Source organism: Onychomys torridus, chromosome 11 (genome assembly GCF_903995425.1).
Source record: "Onychomys torridus chromosome 11, mOncTor1.1, whole genome shotgun sequence".
Taxonomy (NCBI): Eukaryota; Metazoa; Chordata; class Mammalia; order Rodentia; family Cricetidae; genus Onychomys; species Onychomys torridus.
This window is the reverse complement of record NC_050453.1, coordinates 90,960,416-90,975,682: the sequence shown is the minus strand read 5'-3', so window position 1 is coordinate 90,975,682 and position 15,267 is coordinate 90,960,416. Positions and strand designations below refer to the sequence as shown.

General features: G+C 39.4%; 1 pseudogene; it reads left to right on the top strand.

Moving 5' to 3' along the window:
- Positions 1-2,826: 2,826 nt before the first annotated feature.
- LOC118592917 lies at positions 2,827-10,863 on the top strand (annotated as a pseudogene).
- Positions 10,864-15,267: the final 4,404 nt, after the last annotated feature.

Below are 15,267 nucleotides of genomic sequence, written 5' to 3'. Positions count from 1 at the left end.
GTTTTCATATTCATCGCCTGGTGGTGACTCCTTTTTTATGCTTCAGGGGACAAATATTGGACATCTCTTTCATCCAATTTTATTACAGAAACAATTGCAGAAAGAATCTCTACCTCAGCTTTAAAAGAATTTCATATTATTGTGCAAACAAGCATATTCAGGGCATGACTGTATGTCTCTTATTTCTTTGTGTGCTCCTGTATGTAAACGCTTACTTGTATGCCTTGTTCATGGGTGTGTGAAGGCTCAGAATTCAACTTCAAATTCTTTTCTCAATTATGCTCCACATTGCTTTGTTGAGACAGTATCTCTACTAGCTTGGCTGGACTGGCTGGGCACTGTACCCCCAGAATTCTCATATCTCTGCTTCTCAGTGCCAGGATTGCAGGCACACATCAGCACACCTGTTTTATAAGTGTGTCCTGAGGAACAAACTCAGACCCCGAGGCTCACACAGCAAGAACTTTACTAGCTGAGCTGTCACCCCAAAATCTGCCTTTTTGTTTGTTTGTTTGCAACACATCACTCCCTTGATGGAGACAACCACAGTTCCCTGTGCAAGTGCAAGCACAGCACACAGGGTCTGTTTTTCTCCCAGGAACGCAGCTCTCCATGCAATTAGCAAAGGTGAGGCTAGTTAGTATCAGGGTGTAATCACCTTTCTCCAGCCACTCTTAGCACATAGCCCACAACAAGCACTAGCCCTTGATCATGTGATCATTACTCAAGAATGTATAGCCTTGGACTGATCCCCTAATATCCACTGGACAGGGAACCTCTTGCTTAGATCAACATTAACAAACACCCCCAGAAGGAAGATGTGCAGCTCTTGCCAGCTAGTGGCTTTCCGTTGTGCACTGTTGGCAGAGCAGGACTTACTGCATACCAGAGGCAGCAGTAGGATGCTGATTGTGTTTATAGTTGTAGTGTCTGTGGGAATTTCCTATTTTTTTAAATTAAATCTTAGAGAACTTCCTACATGGTATTTTGATCATATGCATCTCCTCCCCAAATCCAACTCCTCCCAGATCCACCCCTTCTCTGCACAACCAAGTTTGTGGTCACTCTCTCTTTCTTTCCTCTATCTTTCTATAACTCACCAATTACATTTTGTGCTGTCTATATACTGCCATGTATGTAGTCTTCCACTGGAGCCTGGTTGACCAGCCAGGGACCTCATTATTAAAGGAAACTGCATCTTCCTCTCCCAGCAACTGTCAATAGATTCTGGGCTGGGGGCAGGACATTGTGTCTACCTTCCCTGTCCATGCTGGGAGTTTCATCTGATTTGAGCTTGTGAGGATTTTGTGCATGGTCCTATGAGTTCATATATGCATCAGTTCTGCAGTAAACAGAAAACAATCTGCCCTTGTAGTTATCTATCACCTCTGGCTCTTATAATTTTCCTGTCTCTCTTCCACAATGATGCCTGTGCCTAAGGAAATGGGATATAATATAGATGTACCATGTAGGACTGGGCACTCCTCCATCTCTTGCACTTAGAGTTATAACCCTCAGACTATTTATTCCCATATGACCCTTAATTGGCAAGGTTAAAACACCTTCAAGTCTCTTTGAAATTCAGAAAGGAATACATTTATTAATAGTAACTTGCAAGGACTAGGGAGATAAATCAGCCAGTAAAGTGTTTGCCTTGTAAGCACAGAGATCTGTTTTCAGTCTCCAGCATTCAATATAAAACTATAGCTGTGCTGGCATGCACCTGTACTCCCATAGCGAGGGAGGCAGAGACAAGGAGACCCCTGGAGCACATGGCCAGCTGGGTCTCACTAAAGTGCCCCTGGCCAGTGAAAGACACTGTCTCAAAACACAAGGTGGTATACACCTGAGGAACAATATCCAAAGGTGTCCTCTGGCCTTGATACACACATTCACACATGCAACCACACATGTGAGCATCTGTTCACACACATAAAGAAGTAAGGATCACCTTCCAGATATGGAAATGCTGAGATCCTCATCATGAATATAAACATAGAAGTTCACATCTGCTCTGCTGCTCTTGCATTTGGTAGGTCTTTAACATAAATAGAAGTCAAACTATTTTTCTTTGTGTGTATGTGTGCATATGTGCATTTGTGAAATTATGTGGGTACACATGTGAGGGTGCATATGCATATGTGTATACTGGTTTATTCTGAAGATTCTGTCTCTACCTTCTGAGGCAAGAATTATAGAAGTGCCACAATGCCCACTTTTGGCATTTACATGACTTTAGGGATCAGAACCCAGGTCCTTACACTTCACTCAAGCACCTTGACCACAAAGCTGTTTCTTGAGTCTCTCTAACTATTTTGAAGAGGGATTATACAGTGTTATTTAACAAAACAGAGGAGCTAGGACACTGGATCAGAGAGAGTGGCTCATTGTGACCTTCCCATAGTTGCTTCTCCCATAATATTTCATTACTTCACTGTCTCCAGGAAGCTACACCTCCAATTCCCAGCACTTCTAGCCTCACACCTTCCCAGATTTCTCCAGCTCTTATATGGGAAAAGAAAAATAAACAAGTAATGGCATTGGCCTGAAAGAGCTCTACAATCCCTTGAATAATCTATAAGGTTGGTCAGTGAGGATGGGCTCTAAGGAGGGACCTTAGTTAGAGCTCTTCATTAGATTTAACTGGTGTTCGGGAGGCACAATCTTCTAAATTGGAAAAAGGGAGGTAGCTATAAATAATTAGTGCACATTGTTAATGAATAAATGAAGGAAAGAGTGCTTTAATGACATAGTTTGGCCATGCATCATAAATTAGATGATGCTAGCATGAGCCTTGGAAGCCAAGCTTAAGATCACAAAAGCCAAATGTCTGAGGAGAAAGAAGGCCTCTACAAAGACTGTGTCTCCATGCAGGCCTGTGCTATCCTGGGAAAGTAACTATTTCAGCTTCTCCTGGGATATTATCCCCTGACTATAAGAAATGTGTTGTAAAAGTTCTGAAGGGTTTTACTGCAGTTTACCTTTAAAACACAAAACAGTATCCTAGCAAGAATTCCTAACATAATTATAACAACTGGAAAGAGAGTCACAGAGATAGGAAAAAGCAAAAGGAAGATAAAAAAAAATCTAACATTATCTTCAGTCTTCCCTGTGGCTTTATATATGTATATGAGTATGTTCATGTGTATGTTATATTTGTACAAATAGATATGGATCTCAAACCTGTGTGCAGCCCACATAGGCAAGAGGAAGGAGGAGGTGTCTAGCTCTCTCACCTACTCATTCACTTGAAGCAGGGTCTCTCACTGAAACTGGAGTTTTTCATGGCAACCAGCAATGCCCAATGTTCTTCCCTTCTCTATCTAGCACTCTGGGGTTACATGGATATCTGTTACTGAAAGATTCCCGGGGGGATCTTCCCTCAGGAGAGACCCCGAACCCAAGGAACACACCGAAACCATCCATCAGATGCAAACAGCAAGAGGGTTTATTTGAATACACAGGTACCTGGGGCGACAAGTCTCTCAGAGGACTTGCGCGCCTTCCTAGGGAAAGGGGGACTTTTTATAGGATCCCAGGGGCAGAAACGCGGTTACAGAAGCGAGAAGCATAGTTACAGGGTTCCCATTGGTTGATTCAAATAAGGCCAGGGTGAACTTGGGGACATATGCTTAATTCTCGGAATTTGGATGTGTGCGGCTGACTTGGCCTTGTCTAGGGCACAGTGGTGTTTTCCTAGCCCAACTGTCTATTCCCCAAGGCCAGGTGGCCCACCATAAATATCCTGTTTTGACTCAATGGTTTCTCTCCCAAGGCCGGGTGGCCGACCATAGTTGTGAACTCCTGTTTGGCCTTCTTCCCCTGAACCGCAGATATCCTGTTCTTTATGTTTAAGCCTTGCAAAATGGCGTTACAGCAGTCAAGCTAAAGCTATTGTAGGGGGTCTTTCATTACCACGTCCAGGATAGTTATATGGATACCTGTTACCACACCAGGCTTTTTACATGCATTCTGGTAATTCAAGACCAGGTACTCAGGCTTGCACATATGTCATCCACATAAAGCCTGCATAGTTTAAATGACTAGAATATTTTCAGGTCATTGTTTATTTTGTTGTATGAAAAAATGACCGGGGGTTGGGGATTTAGCTCAGTGGTAGAGCGCTTGCCTAGCAAGCACAAGGTCCTGGGTTCAGTCCTCAGCTCAGCTCCAGAGGGGGGAAAAAAAAAAAAAGACCAAAAGTTTCTCAATGAGTTAAAAATCCAAGCACTAGGTATAATAGAACACATCTGTAATCTCAGGATTTAGGGACTGAGACAGGTGTGTCTCTCCAAGTTTGACTTTCTGGAGAGATCCAGACCAGCAAAGACTGTATTGTGCATGCCTATCTTAAAACATGAATATAAGATAAGATCCAAACGTTATTAGTTAGCACTAGAGAGTTGAAAATGCCGAGCATTTTCCTATGTGTGTCTTTCTCCAATGGTGGGCAAGGCAGGTATGTGGAGAGAGCCTTACCACACACCTGCCATTCCTTTACTCATTTGTGTTTTACAGGGCACACCTTACCAGACTAAGAGGAAAACAGAATTAAAGTGAAGAGCAAATAGAGAAAAATGAATACAACTACTTGTCACTACATATGCATAATTTTAACTGCAGAGAATTTAGAGAAAAATTATAATTGTCAATGCTCACAAGATTGTATTTTATGACATTTAGCAGGAAAAATTTATGTTGTCTTTATACCTTATTATCTGCAACTAAATTTTCCACTAGTAACATAGTGCAGTCTTAGTGAATTATTTTTATATCCCAAGATATAATATAGTACTGTGCCATTTCTGATAGCATACTATGGCACCATTAGCAATATGACTTTACATACCATCTCTTGGACTAGGAAGTATTGCTATGCAAGTGTAGGGATCTGAGTTTGATCCCAAGGACTACATAAAATGTGGATGCTAGGGCGTGAGCCTTCCAAGTCTGGGAAGGCAGAAATAGGAGGTTCCCTGGAGCTAGCTACTCAGCCAATCAAGTGGAATGTAGAATCTGTGACCTCCAGGTTCAGTGAGTGACCCTGACTCAAAAATTAAGGTACAGAGTGATTGAGGAAGTCAGTTAATGTTGACTTCTGGCTTCCAGACACCCCTCCCACATACACATCACATGTGTATGCTTATCAACAATCATTGATGGACACATGCACAGCATACACACATACACACACAACTAGAATGTACCTGCTCTTTGAAGTTCTTCCTATAATAAACTAAGTGATACCTTTATGATTTTATTGCTAGCATTTTTGTATTTTTTAATGTGTTAGAAAAGCAATCAATACAGATTAATTCTAAAATTTTAGGCATCTAATATTTATATAGGCACCTTTGGATGTTTGGAGGACATATAACACTTTAGGGATGGAAAGTGTATACTGGCCCTTGGCAAACAGAGGAAACTACATCATCTTCCATAAACTCATTTTGCTTAAACATATTCTGGAAACAGGCATTAATAGGGTTATTTTAAAGTAGGTCAGCTTCCAAGCTGTCAGCTGTTACTGTATTTGAATGCTTAGCTTTTCTTCTCTCTAAACCATGGCACTGTTCCCATCTTTTCTGAGAGAAAGACCTCCTAAAAATGATATTATCTACAGTTCCTTTGTCCTCTCTCACAAATTCAATGGGTAGTTTCATGGCAATATCCTCTAGGTTGCAAATTATTCTTCAGGAGCAAAAGTGAATTTTGGATTGGGCACTTGGATTCCTGAATATTACATTTAGGCCCAGATTCCAATGTACTATTAACCGATTGTTCAACCAAAGCTATTGTCACTTAAAAAAATAGTAAGTTAAAGTACTTAAGCATATATATTTGTAAGCAGGTGAAGCCAAGGGGCTAGGCATATGCCTCATTTGGTAACTTGCATGCCTAGCATGCCAAAGGCCTTGAATTCCATGCATCATTCTTCATAACTGGGGATGATCTCATAAATCTGTAGTTCCAGCACTTGGGAAGTAGAAGCAAGAGGATCAGTAATTCATGGTATGTAGTGAATTTGAAGGCTATGTGGTCCACATGAGGCCCTGTCTAAAAAACAAACAAATAAGGAAAAAGCCAAAGGGAAGCCCAAACAGTTACTAATTCTTATTCATTTCTGCATTAACTTCTGGTAAATAGACACTGTCTACATCTCAAATGTGCAGTCATTTGTATTCAGATGACAGATTTGAAATGCTGTTCACTTTGTCCCATTGTGGTTTCACTCCTTCAGTCTCAAACCTAAATGTGCACAATACAATTCTTCCAGTGATACTTTCCCAAAACTTACCCCGAAGTGTGGAATGCTGTTAGACACCTGTGACCTCAACACTGACATGAAGGGATCAAGAGGGTATGCCCAGCCTGGGTACTTAGTGAACAGTATCTCAAAAAGAAGAATAACTGATCATATCAAATGTCACTCATATTGAAAAATGCAAAGAAAAATAATCTTTGTTATTTCCTACTTAATTCTAACAATTTTATTAATCCAGATGATTTATTATTCTCTGCAATGATTTGTCTTATAAACATAGTTGTAGAAAAATAGTAATTTTAAAGCATTGCTACTATAAACCAAAGCTTTCAATTTTTCTTTGAAAATATGATTAATAATACATATCAAAATTAAAGTAAAACAAAATTACATTTTTGCCTAAAGATTTTCCTTCATAGGATTTATCTTTTAGACATAAGTATAACACTATAAAATATATGTATATATATTGGTGAAATTATTAAGGCCACTCCACGTAGTTAAAAAGGAGGTTTATTTTGTGGGGTACTTACAAATGAAGGGGTAGGTTACAGGGTCTGGCAAGGGTATAGTGCAGTCCGACCGTGTTCTCTAGAGAACTCTGCTCAGTCTACCTCCAGTGTCCAGAGTCCGGGAACCAAGAGAGAGACCTCTTCCTGATCCTTGGTCTTCCGCTTCCTCCTCCGCCCCGCCTTGTGGGCGTGACCATTACCGAAGCCTCAATGGGTGTTGGGACTTCCAGGCCAATGCTGGGATGGCTATCCATTACATATATATGTATATACATGTATATGATATTTTTCTTTTATTTTTTGTTATATTGGCAACTTAACTTAGGGAGTTGTATATGATGGGAAGATGTTCTACAATACTAAGCTGTATCCCAGCCCTTCATCTGTGTCTAACTATGTGCACATGTATTATTTTTTGCATTTTTTATTTTGTCTGTTTATTGTGAATATTACTGTGCTACATACGGACATTTTACACAAGAATATATCATACATTGTACATATTCCTCTGCTGTGGAAGGTCATTCTGTGTGCTGTGAATGTGTGTCAGTGTCACAGACTATACTAGTCAGGACTTGACCATAATTCTTAATTTTCTCAGGATCCCTAAAATATTGCTGGTGCCCTCTATCAGCAGGAAGTAGTATGGCAAGCTACACCCAAATTCGAAAAATATTGTTTATAAATAATTATTTTTACTTAAAGGGGTTGATTATAAATGCAATTACTTTCTAAAGAACAAAGGGGAACATTATAGATATAATAGGATGAAAGGATAGATTATAGATTCTACTTTTAAAGAGCAAAAACTTGCTATGACTTTTGTTTATTGATACAAATTTAAAGTTAATTTTGTTATACTGTGTATATATTTCTACTCTTGTTTAAAGTATTGTGTTTGCACAACTCATTTGAAATTGTAATATATAATTAATAAATACAGATTATCCCCAGGGGAGTCTTGGCCCTGGAGGAGATGGGAATGGTGGGGCAGGGATGGGGGGAAGGAGGGGGTGGGGGCAGGAGAGGGAAGGACAGGGGAACTCATGGCTGATGTGTAAAATTAAAACACAAAAATAAGAAAAAAAGAAAAGAAAAAAAAAAAGAAATGCAGATTAATAATTAGTCATCCATGATAATCAAACTTGTAGTCATATTAGGTATGTTTTCAAAGTCAAGCAGAGCTATATTTTAGATAGACAGGTCATCTTGAAACATTTCAAATACCTAAAGAATATGGCATTTAAAATATTTAAAAAACTTAGACTTTTCTGGACAATGAGACATTTCTGTTCCTGGCAGCACCAATTACTTCAAGGAGAATGATGGGTATTGAATAAATTCATTATGAAGTTTGTTTTCTTTCTGGCAAAAGTTAGCCACTGGGCAAAAAAGTGCCCCTGTGTTAACTGACTGAGAACATGTTATATAAACTGGACATGCAGAACACACAGGAAGTTGACCACTGAAATTTGCCAGGTGAAATGGTGCTTTAGGTTCCTGTTTCCCAGAGGAGACTTCCATATATTCTATAAGACAAAGAAAGAAGCAACTGAGAGAATTTAGGGCAATAGGCTGAAGATGGATGCCCCAACATTACAGAGGAACTTTGTGTGACTGTCCAGGCAGTCAGCTGTCTCTGTCATTCTAGATTTTTGGAAGTTGTTTATAATGTATTTCCTGTTCACTTAGGTAATATTATATCTGTCTGAGGTCTTTGATGTAATTAAAGACTAAATAGTTATAATTTCCTTGGTTAGGATAAAAGATAAATTAGTTATGAAACTTTAGACTAACAAATATAGGATAGATGATAGAATATTTTCTTCAATTTTGCCAAATACAAATTTACAAACAGCCAGCTCATACACTAAGGACAGGTCCGGGTCCCACAGCCTGGGTGCCTCCCAAACAGATAAAGCTATTCAGTTGTCTCACTTATCCAGAGGGCCTGATCCAGCTGGGGGCTCCACAGCCATTGGTTCATAATTCATGTGCTTTCTTTCAATTGGCTATTTGTCCTTGTGCTTTTTGCATTCTGTATGCTGTGAATGTGTGTTGCTCTGATTGGTTGATAAATAAATGCTGATTGGCCAGTAATCAGGCAGGAAGTATAGACAGGATAAGCAGACAAGAAAAATTCTGGAAAGAGAAAGGCTGAGTCAGGAGTTGCCAGCTTGACACAAAGAAAGCAAGATGACAAGGCAGAACTGAGAAAAGGTACCAGTCATGTGGCTGAACATAAATAAGAATTATGGGTTAAATTAAGTGTGAGATCAGTCAGTAATAAGCCTGAGCTAATGGCCAAGCAGTTATAATTAATATAAGCTCCTGTGTTCTTACTTGGGGGATGCTATTGGCAGAGATTTTTTTCAGTCTGCCAGCTGGCTAGGACACAGAAATCCTTCCAGCTATATCCCTCCACTTCTCCCTACCTTCCCTGTTTGACTGTTCCCTCCTTTCATAAGTTCCCTTGTTCCCCAGAAAGTTTAAAGTCAATATCTGCTTTCACAACATATATACATACATGATTTTATGTATGTACATAAAATCTAGGACACACAAATGAGATAAAACATGATATTTACCTTTCTAAGCCTGGCTCAATTCACTTATATATTTCTATGTCTTTAAGTTTAATAGATGGCAATCTATCCCCATATCTATATCTCAAGCAGAGGTTTAGATAATCACACAAATGACCATCAGTGTGTATTAGATAAAACAGTGACAAGCATTTTTCAGAAGAAATTCTAGGTAATCATCTTTTGTTTTTACAGGCAAGTTTATATACACAGTTTAGAAATACAACTAAGATGAGACCTAGAATATGTTATGCTGTTATTAAGTGCTGCAAACTCACACATAGGTTTTTTTGGATTTACTTAAGAATATCTAATGTGTTCATGTTGACACTTCCTCCTGTAGAACAAATAACAACAACATACCAAGTATCTGGATTTGGGAGTGGGGCTGAGTGATTGGCAGACATTGACAAACAAGACTTTGCTGTCATAGTTGAAGGTTTCTCCACAGCTGAGGTTTGTCATGAGAAGGTATTGAATGGAGGAGAACCCTCAGTAAGTAAAGTGCAATTATTAAAAATAGGAGGGCCTTAATTTGATCCCCACCAATAGTAGTTGTATATGCTTGCAATCCAGCACTGGGGAGGCTGAGGCAGAATTCTCCCTGGGGCTCAATGGTAGATCAATCTGCTATAATTGGTGAGTTACAGACCAATGATTTTTGTCTTAAAGAAAGTGGATGACTGTTCTGTGGGTGTCTTCAGATTAGCACCTACATAAACATAAACATAGATTACACACACACACACACACACACACACACACACACACACACACACACACATACACTAGACACATTCATATTTTTTAAAGTTTAAAAATATTGTTTTATCTCCATAAATCATACAACACTACTTAAAATACAAACACAATCAAAATCATGAGATATAATGTGAGCACTCACATGAGCCAAGATGGGAGCATACAAATAAACCCAGGAGCTATGGAGGAATAAGCAGTATGACTGATATGCTTATTTCCAAGGGATCATTTCTGGAAATACCACCAGCTCTCTGTGTTGTACAGAGCTTCCTACCCAACAAGTTCAGATAGGGTGAGCAGGGTGGGATATAAGCACAAGCAAAGATGTCTTAGTGGCTAAAAGTGCCTAGTTCTTAAGGGTACAACTTATGACAAGTCTGTCCATCATGATGTTAACAAGCTAAAGTTTGCCCAAAACCTTCAGTCTGTTGGAGATCCCTGGAAGGCACTGTGGGGCTTTAAGTGCCATCAGCTTTTACTGGGTTGGTGAGGAGTCCACATATAAATTATTTTAGGTTATCCCTATTGATCCATTCAATAAAAGGATCAGGAGAAATCCTGACACCCAGTGGATCACCAAACCAGTCCTCAGCATAGAGAGATGTGTGTGCTGACATCTGCAGACCACAAGAGTTGTGGTCTTGGAAAGGGCCACAATTTCCACCACACTATTGGTGGCTCTTGATGTGCAGCTTGGAGAAGGTGGCACAATATTCTCCAGCTCTACTGTTACTGCTGAAAAACATAAGTTTTATGTAAAATTCATATCCAATAAACAATGTAGATAGTAAAAAAAAAGAAAAAAAACTGATCATATGGTTGGGTTCATGTCATTTCAGTGGTTTTTATATTCTTGACCCCAACTACAGAAGTCCCTGTATTGTTCTTTGCTTGTCTCTTGCTTGATATGCCCTCCCATTACTGTCCTCAAAGGCAGAGCAGTAGAGTTCTGCCAGAACCAAGGTGACTGCCTTTCTCACTTAGCACAACTGTGGGGTCAATTCTGTTGATCACTTCTCCCAATCCTATGCAGTCTCTTTCTTAGCTATGTTATGTCATTTCACATGATGAGAAGTTAGACAGTGGCTGAGGAAATAACTAGGTTGGAGAAGCATTTTATGGTGGGAGTGTGAAGACCTGAGCTTGAATACCTGAGTTGCTGGTATTGGTTGTCATTAGGGAGGTAGAAACAGGAGAATCTTCAGAAGCTGTGAAAAGATGGCCTGAAACAGCAATGAGAAATGGAGGAGAGAGGGAGGGAGGGAAAAGGAGAGAGAAAGAGTCCCTTTCAAACACTGTGAAAGGCTAGGATCAGCACCGGAATGTTCTCTTATCTCCAAACATTACTCATGACTCCCACTACACAGGAGAGAGAAGATACAAGGCTTCAGCTCCTTGCACCATACTTCTCCAATGATCTAAGCATGAAAACACTCCAGTGCTTCTCTGTGGTACTCTGGGCATCCTTCACCATAAAACAGTTCATCTTTTAGTCTCCTCTCTGGGAATTGTAGAGGCACAAGGTACAGCTGTTGTGATTGGTGGTCTGTTTGGGACTCTCTAATGCCAAGGTCAGAGATTCACTACAGTGTTCTTGCATTTAGTAGTTTGACTGATGGATTGGTGCAGGTAATCACCCTCCTGGGTCAGGACTAAGGAAGTTTAGAAATCATTTCCAGGAGATCTGTTCCATTAAAAGGATTACTCTGATAAACACAATATCCAGTTCCTAACAGTAAGTGTGAACACCACATAGTTATTCCATCTTAGAAGCTTTAGAAGAGGCAAAATTGCTCTTTATGTATTAACAGGGGTCAAGACAGTGGTCTTGTTTCCGGAAAGAAGAAAAATTTTTTGAATTCCTATTAAAAATAACCAGTATGTTAATGAGATATTTTCAAAAATATCTTTTGCTCTCTAAATTTATTATAGTGTACATAGACGACAAGTTTTGTAGTTTTCCACGCACACACAAACTCACAGTTTAAAAGGAAAAAAAAAAAAACTTTTGATTAAAAGTAAAAATTTGACAAAAAAAAAATCACTTAGCATTTATTGAACAGGATTTCACTGAAAGTGTAATTGTGCCACCCAATATGATTTGAAGCCTTAACTCCCACAAGCATGAATGTGAAAAGAGGCTCTTGAGGATTACTCTTGCTTTTAAACTTGATAGGATTTAAGTCACCCTGGATTTGTTGTGAGGGGGATTTTAGATTTGGTTAAGTAAAATGGGAAGAAGTTACCCTAACTAAAGCTGTGCAGCACCATTCCATCTGACATGGTCCTAGACTGAAAAAGGGTGTGTGTGTGTGTGTGTGTGTGTGTGTGTGTGTGTGTGTGTGTGTGAACTGAGCACCAGCATCCATTTGTCTGCTTCCTAAGAGCAGGTGCAGTGTGACTTGCTGCTTCGTACCCTACCCCTACCTTCATACTGTCTTCACTGTGACCGAGAGCATCCTCAAACTGAGGCAAAGGAAACACTTCCTTAAACTGATTGTGTCACATACTTTGTTACAGCAATGAAAGAGTAATTAATACAGAGCCATACAAGTTATAGTTTAGTGAATATGACCACTTTTAATCAGGATGGGCTCTAAATCTAACAGTTAGGGTGCTATTGAAGAAAGGTAGGTCAAGGCCCATACTAGGAAGAAAGTCATATGATGGCAGAGGCTAAACTAGATAGGTTCATCAACATACCATGGAATACCTAACATTGCTTAGGATCACCAAGAGCTAAAAGAAGCAACATCCTAAGACCTTGAAACAAAGGGGATCCTATTGACACCTTGATATGAGGATGTCAACTAAGCAACTCAAAATAGCCCAGGAAGTCCCTGAAACTGACTGGATTCACTGCAACCTTCTCTCCCCAAGAGTATATAAGCAGTAAAGACTGCTGAGAGGCATCTCTTGTAGACCAAGCTGTAAAGAAGAAGACAAGCCCAGATGCCTGGGAAAAAGCAGAGACCAGCTTAACTGTCTAGAAGAAACTATGACCAGCTGAGCTGCCTTGAAGAGTATCAGAGCAACTAATCTACTAGGAAAGGATATCTTTGAAGAACCTGTTAAGATGCCCACAAGATATGCAATATGCTCTAGGTTTCCAGATTTTTTAAGCTGTTATACTTGTTAGAATGGGCTGTGATACTACAGTTGTTTTTGAATTATTTTCATTCTCATAACACCTCTTACTTCTACAGATAACCCCAATAAACTCATTGGTTCACTGTAAGACACATTAATAAATGGCCTTATTAATCAAAAACCTGAAGCCAGATATTGGGGTGAAAACTGAGGGATCAGAGAGCAAGGAAGTCATGTCTTACTTCTAGGAAATTCTCAGCCAAAAAGAGAGCTACTTCCTGTATACTCATGCCTATATACCTTTCTGTGTCCTGTCATCTTACTTTCTCTCTCCACTCAGCTATATCACTTCCTCTTTCCTCCAATCTCTATCACTTCCTATCTGTCTGTACAGACACCTCCAGACCTCTATGGTTAACTAGCACGGGATTAAAGGAATGTGCCACCATTCCTAGCTCTGTTCCCAGTGTGGCCTTGAACTCACAGAGGTCCGGATGGCTCTCTCTCTCCCAAATGCTATAATTAAAGGCGTGTGCTACCACTGCCTGATTTCTATGTTTAATATAGTGGCTGTCTTCTCCCTCTGATCCCCAGATAAGCTTTATTGGGGTGCACAAATAAAATATCACCACAGTTCACCAAGTTGTACTCTAGTGGCACCCATACTTTGGTCTGTCATGAGCTCCATATCTAGGCTGCTGAAATGTTTGTTCATGTCTCTCTAAGAATAATGTCACACAGTGCATGCTAGGTTTGGTTTCCATGAATTTCAGCTTATACAAAGGTACTTCATCTTTTCCATTTTACTAAGGAAAGTAGAAAGGACAGGGATTCAAGGTAGAGCTCTGGAGGCAGGAAATAAAACAAAACTTATGAAGGAATGCTGCTTACTGGCTTGCTCTTCATGGCTTGCTCAGCTTGCTTTCTTTCAACACAGGACCACCTGTCCAGACCTGGAACCATCCCAAACCATCACATTTTAATCAATAATCAAGAAATCACCACATAGACTTGTCCACTGGCCAAGCCAAATGTAGCATTTTCTCAACTGAAGTCCCTACTTTCCAGATGACTCAATCTTGTGTCAATGTGACAAAAAAAAAAAAAAAAAAAAAAAAAAAAAACCAACCAACCAACAAACCAACAAACAAAAACCTAATCAGAACACTAATGGAGCTGTCACTCTAGCCCATTAACCATTTTCAAAGAATTTTCTATGGGTGACTTTTAAGGACAGGTGTACTTGCCATTTGTGGCAAGTGCTTGTATTTCTCCTTTCGTCTTACAGAATACATGTACTTGCTAAAGATATCAGCAATTAAAAGAAATAGTCTGCCAATTACTTCTGTCCTCCATGATCCTGAGACAGAGACTTTCATTTGAACTGCTTTTCCTCAGTTTTGTCGTTTGTCTCTGCTTGCAATACATGTTACATAATGCCAACATCTCATTTGTCTCAGTGCTATTAACTGAATATCTATTTTCATTGAAATAATGACTAGTTATTTTTCCTTATATTCTGAATTTTTGTCTATTGTGCTGAAAGACCCTGTATCTTATTTAATTAGTGTTTTTCTTATTGAAATGTAGATGACAAATCAGAATATTATGTATTTATAATGTGCCACATAGAATATGCATGTGTGCATGTTAAGAAAGAAAAATCATTATAAAATTATTTTTTCTCTGTGTAATATCCACTTTTACATGACTTATTTTTTATTACTTTTACTGTCTCTTTAAAGACTTTATTTTTTAAAAATTATTTCTTTACATAACTGTCTATATTCATTTTCTTCTCTGGTCCAAGCTTACGTACATTTTTACACACACTGTAAAACCATTTAAAGTCTTATTCTATCTGAATCTGCCTTATTGTGAATCTATTGCTTTTTTATTATATTTGTGTTTTAATTTTACACATCAGCCATGGGTTCCCCTGTCCTCCCCCCTCTCGCCCCCACCCCCACCTTTCCCCCATCTCCTGCCCTTCATTCCGATCTCCTCCAGGGCCAAGACTCCCCTGGGGATTCATCTAAATCTGGTGGATTCA